This window comes from Numenius arquata, chromosome 3, assembly GCF_964106895.1.
Source record: "Numenius arquata chromosome 3, bNumArq3.hap1.1, whole genome shotgun sequence".
In the NCBI taxonomy this organism is placed as follows: Eukaryota; Metazoa; Chordata; class Aves; order Charadriiformes; family Scolopacidae; genus Numenius; species Numenius arquata.
The window spans coordinates 37,293,324-37,306,159 of record NC_133578.1 but is presented as its reverse complement, the minus strand read 5'-3'; positions in this window follow the sequence as shown (position 1 = coordinate 37,306,159).

Sequence of the window (12,836 nt, the reverse complement as noted above, 5' to 3'; positions counted from 1 at the left end):
CTTGCATTGACAAATGCAGATTCCTTCATAACTTACAGGGCCATAACTGGATTCTTTGGCAATTCCCCTGCCTACACTGATTGATGCAATGGAAAATTTTACCACATCAGCAACATTGACATAACTGGTAAAAATGAACCAAGTACACCTTCTTTTCCTAGTTGCATTTAGAAAGACTTTGCATTGAGGAAGCTGAGTTAAGGTCTTATCTATGTTATGGGAATTTTCAAGCAATTCTAAGGATTTGAATAATGTACTTTCGACTTTTAGTTATATACTGTATAGAAGAAACATTGGTAAGAATGGCTGAATTCAAAGAGTACCAGTCATAGCTAAATCTTATTATAAATATTGAAACTGTTTCAATACAAGTAAGTTAATTTTGCCAATAAGTTAAAATCTATTAATGCATGTTTTTTAAAACACAGTGTTTTTGAAGGTTTGTATTGGATAATATCCTTTTTTTTTTATCATGATCTTAGTGTTTATTCCAGATGCCTGTTTCATCAGCTCTATCACACCCTGTTTATTTTAACTTATCATATCTCAGGTTGAATCTACCACATCAGCTGCAGCCATCAAAAAACTTAGTGCCTGCAGCCAGTTATGAATGCCACTGTAGCAAAACTGTCACCACTGCTTATTCAGGCTGGGGGAAGGGAAAACTTACTTGAGATGTGCAATGCAGACAGACTAATTTGTTATTTTGATTAAGTCCAAGTAATTATTTTTTTAGCTTTAATCTATTTAATTTTTCATAATAAAAATATATGGTAGGTAACATCTCATATTTGAGTAGAAAAATCACGAGTGTATGTATTTTCATTCCACTAAAAAAAGAAATATCTATGAAGTACAGCAGTTGAATATCAGTGTGCAGATCTGTCACATTTTTCATGAGCTTTAGGTGACAATTTATGTTCAAGACAAAACAAAAGCCTATGGCTATTTTTATTAACCACCCACATTGAAATTTCAAATCTACAGTATCCTTCAAGTCTTTTACAGAAGCTTATATAAAATACTTAATACTAAATGTATAACAGCTACTAAAACTACCTTCTCGAGGTGACTGGAAAAATCACTACTCATTTTATCTATGACTGGATCATCCATAACTGAGTGAGAAATTGTTTATGCCTGTAAAATTTCATGTGAATATCCACTTCTTCTGTTATTTAAGTTCATTTCATCTGGGGTGGTGGAGGGCAGCAGCACTGTGAACGCCAGCAACCACATCTGTTTTACAGTGCTCAAATTGGAAAATAAGGAAGGAAAACTGTGAGAAACCGAACAATTTGGGGACGCCTCACTGTTGTCTTCAAATACAATTTTGGTTGATGTCTTCACTTTTCGTTTTCCTTCTGCTTTTTTTCGTAGAAATGACCTTCTAGAATGAAAGTTGACTAGCATAAAAATATATGCCCTACTTTAATACCAGAGACATCTGGGTTTGCCTGGTGCTTAACACCTTGTTTCTCAAAAACCAAAATGAAAACCAGAAAAAAACCAACCCCAAACCCACCCAAACTAAAATCATTACACCCCAGGTTTGCTTGAAGTATACATAACAACCTGACTTGATATCTGACTTTCTTCCTAAAACTGGTGTTCAGTATTTTGAGCACAGCTATAAATGTTTGCCAGTGCAGCGCTTCTAACATACCAACATCTGCTTTTGCCCATTTACCATTTATGTTTCAGTTTAGTTGGCTTACGCAAGATAAAAATCTCAACTGATAATGTAAAAATTAGTGATATTTGTACCCAATGACAGTTGTAATATAAACACACAGACCATGTTTATCAAAGTTAAGTTCTGCTTGATGGGATGGAAACCTACATCCTTTTCTTTTAGAAATGAAAAGCTGTTCTGACATACTAAAGCAATCAGTTAAAAGCCGTATGTAAATGGTCCAGATCGCTCTCCTATCCCTCTTCCTACCTAAATATAAGTGCTTACATTGTTAGTCTCTATACGTGAAACTCTCCATGATTTTGATCATTTGTTAAAAAAACTTGCTACTGGATCTGTAATTTTATGCCTAGATTGTTGGATTTATCGTGCTCTGTGTGTTTTTTCATCCTTCAGTAGTAATAATATCCTTTTGTATTTGTTCTGTATTTCCATTATTTCACCTGTGTTTTTTTTTCCCCTGAGATACCATCATCATGATCCTATTGAAATCTGAAGCAAATTACCTGTCTTATTTTCACAACATGATTTATCCTATGCCTAATAGGTAGAAAAAGTTCCTTCTTTCTTTGATATCTGTCTTATAGAAATATTCAGTTGAAGAGCCATTTTCCCCCACTTTTTTTTTTTTTATTTCTTTGCAACATCCAGTTCAGTGTGACTCTGCATTTTTCTGTTACCCCTGCAAGGCATGACTTATGTGACTAGCATTTCAGTTCTGGTGACTAATGTTTTCTATTTCTAGCTGTTTCTTATTTATCTCTTATTTCTTTCTTGACATAGTTATTCATTCACTTTATTCATTCACTTCTGTCTGAAACGTCTTCCCATATGATAAACTAAGCTGTTTGCAGAAGCTGGGGGATAGGAACTTCAAGTTTACCTCTTCCACAATTTGAATTCCCAAGTCTAGCTGCCTTTGTAAACTAAGATAACTAGTTAATGAGCTACTTTCCTTTTAATATAACATCCTAAGCCTTGGTTATATTTAAACTGTGCACAGTACGACTGCCCACCAGGTAAGCTATGTCCCTTTGCATTGATAGAGGATGCTGCCTCTTACCCCACTCCTACTCCAACTCTGTCCTCCACCAGCCCAGGGCTGGAAGCTCTATGTCTGGTTTCAGTTGCAACGTGCCAAATTGTATCAGTTGCACTACATCTATATAGTTTACTTGAGATACTGCATGATGTGGTTATATTTTTCCCTGGTCCCAGACTGATAAGACCACATGTGGATTTTATTGGCTTGGAATTCAGGGCACTCTCTGCACCACTTCTTAATAAACAGAAATATTTAAAGATGAAGTGCAGCTATTTAGATTCTTGTCAGTATTTCATTTTCATTGTATGTCTGTCTAACAAAGACATGCATTACTTTTGTTAGTGGGAACAGGCCTTGAATTTATCCGAGGGACCAGTCAGCCTGTAACTGTAGCAGAAAAACAGCATGACAATGAGATGTGAATGCTTGAATAAGAATAGGAGGTCTTTGGAGAAGGATCAGTAAAATATTGATTTTCATTAGTTCTGCTAATTTCTTAAGCAAGCACGCAAACTCTTTAATGAAAAAGTCTTCTATAGTTTTTCAGACTACTCTTGATATAATCTGAGTAAGACCAGGCTGCTCTGATGATTCCAAGTCTATAGTTTATCTGGAGGCTGCAGGACACATGAACTAATAGTTTAAAAGCAATCAAGGTGTTGAATACTACAGAAAAAGGGGAAGTCTGAAGATGAGCTTTGCAAAAGCAAAACAACTAAAGAATTTTTCCAAAATTAATTAATTATAAATTATAAAGTATGTTTTCAAGAAATGCTATTATTTTATTTGATGATGCTGTGGTTATTGAAAGCCATAGTAATGAAATTAGCAGCCAGTGATACACTGAAACCAAACAATCAAGCTAGGCCACATTAAAAACCAGAATAAACAGCCTACGTAGTTTTTAAGTATGGTGTATTCAAAAGGCTTTTCTCTGTGGATGATGATGATGGTTAACAGATGTGGGTCATTACTGGAGAGCTGAAGAAATAATGGTCCGGCTTGAAATTTACAGTTCAGCTCAGATATTACAGAGAAACCAATAACAACTCTTAAACCCAGCTGAAGCCTAAAGTGTAACATGAAATCCTGAGAAGGATAAAAGTAAGGAAGGTATTGAAATAGGTTGGCAGGTTCAGCTTTGTCCTGCCCTTGATGCACTGGTTTGTTAGTTTAGATTGTTCCCCTATTATTGTTAAATGTAATATTTGGAATTCATCAGCCTTCTTGCATTGAAAATTAATTTATGCTTTTTGAGGGTTGATTATAATGTGACCCAAAAAGATTAATGTGGGAAGTAAATATGGCTTAGGAGAAATTTATTTTTAAGCTTGATTGAATACTCTCCTCCCTTTCCCTCCCCTCCCCTTTTAAATTATTTTGGTCAATTCCTCAGCTATATTCATGCATTAATCAGAGTATCTAAAGAATTCATTATTGTACAAGGCCATGTGGACTGTGAAAAATATAACACTCCATCAGTTTTGCTGTTACATTACACAGATGTACCCCAGCTGCTACTGTAAGCTTTTCTTGCTTGTGTTCTTGATTTGCTAATGTCTCTAAGTTATTTTGTGTATAGGAAAAGGGATATTGTCATCTGAAAAATTCCACTCACTATATTTGTTGACAGTCCACTGCATTAGACAAAACACTTTACATCTAAAGATGACCCAAGATAATTAGGAACTGGGAAAACTTTATTTTTTCCAGGAAATAAAAGTTTTGGCATTTTTTAGTGTTATATGTTGAAAACAATCTGTTCTCTCTGCATAGCTGTGTTCTATTTAGGTACAATTTGTGTTGTCATTTATTTTTCAAAGTATGCAAATACCAAACATTCTTCTTGAAGTATTTGGCTGCTTTTCTGACTTAGTGGAGATAAAAAGAGATTTTTATCACCTGCCATGACACATTAAAAAACCCTTGGAAGTATATTGACTGAGGCTGCTTTGCAAAATAGCTTGGTAGCTCTTCCTTTGAAAGCACAGAAAGAAGTAGATAGTATCAAGTTGTTCATTGGAATAACTCATTAATAAAATATGTTTAAAATGGAATGAGCCCTTAGGTATCTTTGTAAAGGAAGAATTGTAACTATTAGGGAAAGGTACGTGAGAATATTGTTGCTTCTAAGGTAAGAAAAGACTGAGAGTATTACTTCTGTTGAACCTCATTTATGCCAGGGTGTTGATAATTCTAATTTATTTCTGTACTTTAACCCCCAAGACAGGCAGGTGAAGCTCTGTTTCCTGCAGGATGAACTATTACTTAAAAACATTTTGATTCTCTGTCACTTGTCACCCATATGTTGCATTCTGCAGATGTATGTGAATGTAGTAGGGAATAATTAGGCAATCTTTCATCATTTACAAGCAACACGACGCTACTCTTTGCTGTGAGTAAGTGCTGGCAGAGAACTGACAGCTTTGAATTGGAGCACTAGCTAGAAAGGCCCTGTGCCCTCCTTACAGTTATTAAAACAAGGTTATCAACTGTAACACTTGATTTCCTGACCTTGTGGGGTTTGGGGATGCTGGGCTGCGACCAGTAGTTGTGGGGCAGTAGCTGATGGTTTTCCAGGCTGCTGCAAAAGTGATTTTTCAGAGTTATGGTGCTTAGGACTGTCCTAATACATAGACCAGAGCGAGTGGACACAGCCTGAATATTTTACGCATTCACCAGTATTTGTGGGTATTGCTTGTCTTGGGGTGTAAAATCAGCACTTCTACAAGAAAAATTTGTAAGGAGGCATGGTCCTTGACTGAGACATTTAAAAGGGACTGTTGTCTTAGTGGGAGGGCTGCCTTCTTCCTTTTTTGCCATTTCCTTTTCTGTGATGTGTTTTTTTGCTTAATCTTCTTGGCCCAAAGGGAAGTTGGTACATAAAGGCAGCTGTTAGGTATTGAGGAGGTTTTTTTCCCATTTAAGGTTCCTGTAATTTCCTTCAGCTGAAGCCAATAGAAATCCCTGGAGTTATTCCAATGCTGAGCACCTTTCACGTGTGCCCTACTGCCACCTGTTATCTTCTAAATAAGAAAAAGAGAAAACAATCCATGTTTCTTCTCAGAATGTTTTACTGCCCATTTTTATTCTGGTTTATTTCTTTTAATGTTCCTGCTTTAAACCTTTATTGGCTGAGCGGTATGACCTTAGTTTTTCAGTGGATTTAAACGATGTGATCCCATTAGATTTTGTGACAGTAATTTGAATTTTTATTTTACAGTGTAGATAATCTAAATGTTAAAGGTGTTTTTTTAAGTAGCAATGTCAAACTGAAGCTTTCTTCTTAATAAGAAGGTCTGCCTAAGTGCAAAAACAGATAAATATATAAATGGAAGAAGTCTGAAGTCTAATATAGAGGATGTCAAAGTGATTAAAGTAATCTTGGAAGTTATTAGCAAAATCATCATTACAAATAAGATATTTTAATGCTAATTTGACCTACTTAAGTCTTGCATTTAAAAAAAAAAAAGGCTACACAATGCAAAAATAGGTAAGATATTTCTGCCAATATGGTCTGCCTATTACCTTCTGCCTCTAATCTTTTCTTTTTCACTAAAACTATATCATAAAGAAATAAGGCGATTCAGATGATCTCTCACTGTTTTGCTGACTTTGCGAAGCACAGAGGATAGACACCCTCTTCTGTTGGTAGCAGAAACTGTTGGGTGTACTTGGTGTAGCAAAGCAAGCATTCAAATTATAGTAGAATGCTGAAAAACATTGCAAATTCTCTCCTCGTGGATTATGTGAAAACTGCTGTCATTCTGCTAGCTTAATCTGGTATATAACATTGGAATTGTTGCCTCCAAGGGTATTTTTCCCGGTTTCTGCTCACATTTTTCTTCTAAATTCCTGATTATGAAAGGCCCTGGAGACACACGGAAAATATATCGCTTTGGATAAATGTCTCAAAACCATGGGAAACAAAAAAGCAAAAGCATTGACCAAAAAAACAGTCAGTGATTTTTATGTGGACATGTAGGAGAAACAATGTGGGCATGTGACTAGAGGGAAAAAAAAAAGAAGAATCTTACATTGCTGCAATCCTTCTGTAGTCTTTTCTCTGTTAAAAATTCACACTGCTTGTTAGCAGAGATGGAGTAGTTGCAGAGAATACAGCTGCCTCTCACTCACTGCCCAAAAAACAATTGCTTCCCTCTGTGAAAGAATACCACTGGATGATGTGCACAGCACTTCACCCTGTCAGTAGCTACAGAAAGAGCTAGAGGAGTTGTAAAGTTTGCAGAGCTGGCTTTTCAATCAGGAAAAGTGAGGCGTAATCTAGGGAGTGCGAAGGAGTGCTATCAACTTTGGGAGGAACTGGATCATAAAGATCATAAAGCAATAATCTCCCCATATCATATTTTAAAATCCAAATTACTTAGACTCTCATTGGAGTGCAGTATTATATATAAATATGAAACTTCTCTTGGCGTTTGCAACAATTTTAATTTCATAAGATGCTGAGACACTACAAACTAGAGCTTTCTGATATAGAAATGTAATGACATTCAACTCTGCAGGGGGCAGGAAAGGTGAACAAATAAAGGGCACTTAATGTTTTGGGGAATGGGGAGTAAATACTTTTGTAAATGGATAGTAAGTATTTTGGGTATTTTAGTATAAAGAAAATTTGGCCAGGTATTAATCAAAAGTATGAAATTTCATAAATTATTGAATGCAATATTTCACAATAATTTATTTACTTATCTTTCTTGACTAGCAATGCACTCTGACCAGTGCATTAGTACAAAACCATCGCAGGCAAGCTGCATACTGGTGGAACTACTCCCATTATTACCATAACAATGGCTCATAATGATACTCTGTCTTTGTATCAGGATTCAAAACACTGAATAAGTTACGAGAAAAGAACTCAAATATAATTTATTTCAGTCCAGGAGAAAAAGAAAAGGATACCTAGGAAATAAAGTGCAAAAGACGATACCTATTATTACAAGTGCAATTGAATTTGCATCAGTATGGGTTGATGCTAGATTTTTTTCCATCCCTGTATCTGACAGAGGAAGAAACTGGGAAGTGCTAAGTACTGTATCAAAGATATCTGGCGAATCAACAGCAGCTAGCAGTCTTACTGATTATACAACTGCTTTAACCACAATAACTTTAACTCTTAGTAGTTTTTCCTCAGCATTCAACCTACTTTCTAAAGTGGAAGATGGGGAAATACTTCGGTAAAATTGTCATGTTCTCAGTACCACCACTACAGGTTGTACTGGGGGTCTTTTTTGCCTGTGGGCTTTGTCCTCCTTTTAATTCTTATGATGATAATACTGAGTAAACTACAGTGCCTCTCCTCTGCTTCAGCTGCCACTTGGAGAGCTCACTCAAAATTGCTTGGAAATGGGTACCGTGGTGCCACAGCAAATAGCAATCGAGAGTTCCGCACAGCAGTGAGATGTTGAGGATGCTCAGGGTTGTGTGGGAACAGGGGTACCCCTGCCTTGGGGGTGTTCTGGGGTCTAGTCATCTGTGCTGTCATCTGAGGGTCAAATAATGACCCAGAAATGTACTATGGAATAATCTTATTCCAAACTCTGTGTTGCCACCTAGAACCAAAGATAATGAAGAAAAAAAAGTCTAAATATTATTAATAGTAAAACTCTCTTATTTATATTATTAGGGAAAAAAACCTCATAGCATGATATTTAGCTGCAAATAAGGGTCAGAAGAAAAACATGCTCTGAATCTTTTTTCCTTTTGCCTGTAATTACACCTGCCTTACCTCTAAAGGAGTACATCAAGCTTAGTGGCATTAAAGTGTTACATTAAAGAGCAAAGATTATTGGAAAGGCTCACTTCAGAGTAAAGGAGGAACCATTTTCCAATTCCTTTTCCTTCCCCTTTTACCCAAAGCCAGCCAAAAAAAATGTGTATATATATGCCCTATATATACACATATGTATATATGTATGCATATATGCACATTATATATATACATGTTTCAAAATGTATATATTTAAGGTATGCTTTGGACTAAAATTATCTTGGTGCTTTTCTTAACACTTCTATACAAATTACATCACTACTATGGTTTTTTTTGTTTTGTTTTTGTCAGAGGAAACAAATTGTAAGGAAAGAGTAAGGCCACTAAGGCGAGCATTAATGTTGACTTCTGGTAGCTGTTGACCTAAAACGCAGTGCCGGCTCTCAAGAACATGCCAGGATGGCTAAAACCTTGAGAGTCTCACAGGCTGTTTGCCTACCCTGGGCAGTGCTCCAGGCTGCAGGCAGGGTTGAGTGCGTGCCACTTGCTTGCAGAATAGCTTTGCAAACGGCAAGGAGTGCCACCTCCCGAGTCACTAAGCCTCTGGACCGTGCCCTGCGTGGGGGCATACTGATAACTGATAACCCCAATGCTGTGTTAGCAGCATACGGAGCTGCTGAGTGTGTTTGGGCAGGAAGGTCAGGAGGCTCTTGCAGTTGTCCCCGTCCATGACCGAAACCACCCAGATCTTTGTAGTGACTTGGTGAAGAATTGTACCCAGCAGTGAAACAACCTAAATATGCCAGAAGTTGAAAGCTGTTGAAAATAGTTGTGATTCTTTGTGATTCTTAGTCCTGCAGATCTTGACTATCCTCAAATCTGGAGACTAAGGCAGGTACCTGGAAACTAACTAATCTGGAGACTAAGGTATATAGAGACATAAGCAGGTACCCAAAGGCAAGTAACAAATGCTGCAATTTTTAGGATCTTTCCCACATATACATTTGCTAAAATACTAAAATTTTTGAATTAGATACAAGCATCTATCCCTAGACAATGAATTGACTTAACGATTTTGTTGCTGAAATGTCTCAATTTTACAGCACGAGGTAATTATGTTTGAGCCTCTAGGGAAATGGATTTATAGTAATATGGGAAAGAGAAAGTTAATTTGATTATTGGGCAGAAGATCGAAAGACTTTTACTAACACAGAAGAAAGTCACTGGCTGCTTGGCAGTGTCTTTCAAGACTAGAAAACTGGGAGAAAAGAAATCTTAGACCAAAAGACAAATTCTGGAAGTACCTTTTAATAATATAATTTTAATTATTATTTTAATTATATATTTTTAAGTATATATTTTAATTATTATTATAATTGTAATTATTATTTTCTAGTATTTCAAAAAATTTTCTTTGAAGTTTTATAGATCCAAAAAACATACACATGAAGAAGGATGAGTAATGCATCAAGTTACTCGTTACGTTATTTTTCCATTTTTAAAGTCTATAGGCACAGTCAGGGCTCTGTCAGTGGCAGTAACAAGAGGGCAAGAGGTCCAAGTAATTTAGCATCCTAAAATTGGAGGAGATGCATTGTCTAGCCTGTATGCTAGTGTCATGTGAGATTACCCTGTTCCTAGACAATTCCAGATAGATGGCTATCTTCTCGAATTTAGAAATCTAATAGAAGTGATTATTCCATAACCTCTGAGTAACCTTTTCCAGGGTAAGCCTGCTGTAATGGATGCAAAGGGGTTCCTGTTATACAGCACGCATTTTCTTTGCTGTAAGGATGCAGCTATTATTTTCTGACATTCTATGAATTAAAAAACTGCAAACATTTAGATACACTTTCTCACTCATGTTTTACACGCTTGATGTGTGCCATTGTCTCATATTCATTGTTCACAGTAACAAAGTTGCCATGGGAATATTGATTTGAAAAATTTAGCACTTTCCTTTGGAGACAGAAGTATCTGGATGTTAATGTTTCTGTTCTTATCTTATGCTATGAAATGTAAAGGTCTGCAGTATTTAATTCAATTTATTGGTTTTAAAAAAAGTGATAGCTGTTATTACAGTTCAGCATTGCTTTTCTCTGGCTAGGAAATGTTTCAAAGAAGTTAATTGATTAAATATTTTACAGTCTGATCACTTAGCATTGGTTAAATGTGGCATCAGTCAAGAAAATTTTGGTATGTGCATCTTTGAGGAAAACAATAAGGTTTTTCTCTACATCATCTTAAGTCTAACTGTAGCTTTACCTTATCTTGAGACTTTACGACAGCTGTACTTTCATTGTAAATTGCTTTCCTCAAAATACTTCATGTCTTTTCATTTTTCACATTGTACCAGTCCTTGTTTTTCTTCCTGCATTTAATGACAAGCCTCATTTATAGAAGATATTAATAAAATGGCAGCATCTGTCTTCTCCCAGACTTGTGGAGCATTTGTGCTGGCAGTGTTCGAGTTGTCTTAAAGCAGTCACTTGTTTAGGCTGCTGAAGGCTGCCCAGACCGCCATTGCAATCTGCACTCTTCTTTTTCAGTGTAATATTAATTCAAGATCTTTAAAATAGGTAATATCAAAAGATAGTTTAATCACTTTGAAGATGAGGGGGCAAAAAATCTTGGACGTTAAAAGAGAACAATGATACACTGTGACATTGTCTGTTACATGGAGAATTCTTGAGAAAGGGTGGAAAAAAGGGGAATATTTAATTCTTGAACCTGTTTGAAATCAGACCTGCTTGAAAACATCATCCCTTTTGAAGAACAGGTGAAATCCAGGGATATATTTAGGGAACAGAAACATTTTGTTCCCTTATACTATTTCTTACACCTGTACTGGCATCTGTGATAGCCAACTATTTTGTTTTCTGATCCCCAAACCTCACTTAAAAAAAAAAATCTGTTCAAAACAAGCTGTGTATAAAAGGAAAAAAAAAAAAAAAGCGTGGAGCATTTTTGCTGCTGGGGGCTAAAGAAATCTTTCAGGAACCTTTGACAAGTCACACATTAACAAACTCTTTAGTGTCATCCAATAATGGGGAGAAAAAGCCCCTCAGCTGGAGGGAGTATTGGACAGGACAGAGAGAAGGGACATGGAACAGCCAAGGGTCCAACACTGCTGCTTGAAAGCAAAACTGCCAACGCCGTTATCTTCCACAGGGCAGCCCCAAAAGCTGGCTATACTCGTTAATGTTCTCTGGCTTTCACTATAATCTGGAGAAAGGTGGCACACAGAAACCTTTGGGAGTAGTTTCCCACTTCACAAACACACTTTCTTTCCACTTACATGGCTTGCTCTGAAAGCTTGAACTACAGGATCTCAAGCGTAAAACCTCCGTGGTGCAGGCTATCATTTGGCTGTGACCAGTACTGAGGCTAAATTGCTTTAATTAAAGGCCACTCTAGAGTAAGCTGCCAGTAGGATTCATTATTCCAAGATTAAAGTTCATTTATTAGATTGTTATTGATGGAATTAAGCCGACTGATCGGGGGCAATTCAAAACTGAAATAACCGTGTCATGCAAGGAATGAAACCCTTTACTGTTAATATCAAGAAATGTATGGATTGAAATAATAAGATAATGCCAATTTAACTAATAGTGGACAGCAAAGATCTATTGAAAAGCTCAAACTTTTAATCTGATGTGGTCTTAACAGCCCCTGTGGATGAATATATGATATAATAGCTGTTACATCTAAGGTCAGCTGTAGCCACAGAAAGCTCCAAAATCTTACCAGCTCTACTAGTGCTTTGGGGATCATTTTGAGATCAGCTGCGGCATACACCTTTCAAGCCAGTTCCTTTGCACCAAAATCTTTTTGTTGGTCACGGTGGAGGATGATTTTTGGAATCCAGCAAGGCGTTGAATCAAATGCCAAACTTGAAGACCATGCATGCCGGCTGGAGCCCTGAGCTGCAGCAGGAGATGCTTTTCCTTGGACGAAGGGTGCCATAGGACGCAAGGGAGATGCCACGAGCATGAGATCCCACCAGAAGAACAACTTTAATTGGCTTGTTGTTCAATTTGCTCTCTGTTCCTGTTTCTCGCCATGCCACCTGAGGAGACAGAAAATTAGAAACCAGCCTATCTTTTTTTTATTTTATTGTTCTTCCCTATTCTTCGGAGAGGCCTCTCGTGGTCTACCTGCAGGTGATCTATAATTAAAATGTCATATTCCACACATTTTTGAAGCCATCTGTCTGTGTCATGGGGAGAGGGAAAAGGAGATGTGGTTCATGAAGGGTTGTTTTCTGACTGAGCCTAAGTCGGGATATTTGTTACCTCCAGTGATGCAGGGATGCTGTGCGCTTACAAAGATTTCCAAAGAGCCTTTCCTTGTTCTGGCTGAAT